Here is a 1,481-nt window from a genome sequence, read left to right on the forward strand (position 1 = left end):
CAATTGGAACAAAGGGGAGATCTTTTTTGTTGCTAAAAAGGACCCAGTAATGACAAAAAAGAGAGAGGTACTATTTTATCCCTCTTCCTGAGTACCTTTCTCCCTTAAAATAAGAACTTGCTCACCCCTCAGAAGTATTAAGGACCAAGCCTCCAAAGAGCTTCCTTTTGTCTCTCATTTGTACCTTTCATACCCTTTGCTGTAGAGTCGATGCCGACTCATAGTGACCCTATAGGACAGAGTAGAACTGCCCCAAAGGGTTTCCAAGGAATGGCTGCTGGATTTGAACTGCCAACCTTTTGGTTAGCAGCTGGGCTCTCAACCACTGCGCCACCATGGCTCCATGTACCTTTCATGGGGTGACTTGATCAGTGAAATTAGAAAATGATCATTGAGTGCTTCCTTTGGCAGTACATATATTAAAATTGGAACGATTCAGAGAAGATTAGCATGGCCCCTGTGCAAGGATGACACACAAATTTGTGAAGCATTCCATATTTTTGTGGGATTCTATCAAGAGGAATAACCTACGAGTGACTGAAGTACCAGAACGGGGGGGATAATAGAGAATACAGAGAGATTTGTTGGAAGAAAACTTCCCTGATATCATGAAAGATGAGAAGGTATCTATGCAAGATGCTCATCAAACCCCACACAAGGTAGATCCCAAAAGAAAGTCCCCAAGATGTATAATGAAACTTGCCAAGACCAAAGAAAGAATTTTAAGAGTGGCTAGGGATAAAAAAAAAAAAAAAAGACAACTACAAAGGAGTCAATAAGACTAACCTCTGACTACTCAGCAAAAACCATGCAGGCAAGAAGGCAATGGGATGACATACATAAAGCCTTGAAAGAAAAAAAAATTGCCAGCCAAGAATTATATATCCAGCAAAACCGTCTCTCAAATATGATGGCAAAATTAGGGCATTTCAAAATAAACAGAAGTTTAGGGAATTTGTAAAAACCAAACAAAAATTACAAGAAATCTAAAGGGAGTCCTATGGTTAGAAAATCAAAAACATCAGATAAAAACCCATGACTAGAACACAGGACACAGCAACCACGTATCAACTCAGACAGGGAGGTCACAAAGATAAATCAAAGCTAAAACACTGAAAATAGGGAAACAAAGACATCAATATGTAAACAATGACAACATTAAAACAAAAAGAAGGACTAAAAAATGTACTCATAGATGTTTCATATGGAAAGGAAGTCAAGGCGATATAAAGAAATAAAATATTGGTTTACGTAGAAAAATAGGGGTAAATATTAAGGTAACTACAAAGGAAACTAACAATCCTATACATCCAAATAAAAAACAAGAAAAACATAAAGACTCAGCAAATACAAAACCAATAACAATGAAAAAGATGAAAGGCACAGAAAACTAAGTGGAACAAAAAACTATCAACAACACACCCACACACAAAGACATCAAAATGACAGCATTAAACTCATACCTCTCAATAATGACGCTG

At 37.3% G+C, this 1,481-nt stretch overlaps 1 non-coding gene across 1 annotated transcript; it reads left to right on the forward strand.

Annotated features, from left to right (window-relative positions):
* The first annotated feature begins 395 nt into the window (after positions 1-395).
* On the forward strand, positions 396-502 carry LOC111750407 (U6 spliceosomal RNA). The gene has a single exon (XR_002785539.1). It is a non-coding gene; the product is annotated as a U6 spliceosomal RNA (small nuclear RNA).
* The last annotated feature ends 979 nt before the right edge of the window (positions 503-1,481 follow it).

Source organism: Loxodonta africana, chromosome 1 (genome assembly GCF_030014295.1).
Source record: "Loxodonta africana isolate mLoxAfr1 chromosome 1, mLoxAfr1.hap2, whole genome shotgun sequence".
NCBI lineage: Eukaryota > Metazoa > Chordata > Mammalia > Proboscidea > Elephantidae > Loxodonta > Loxodonta africana.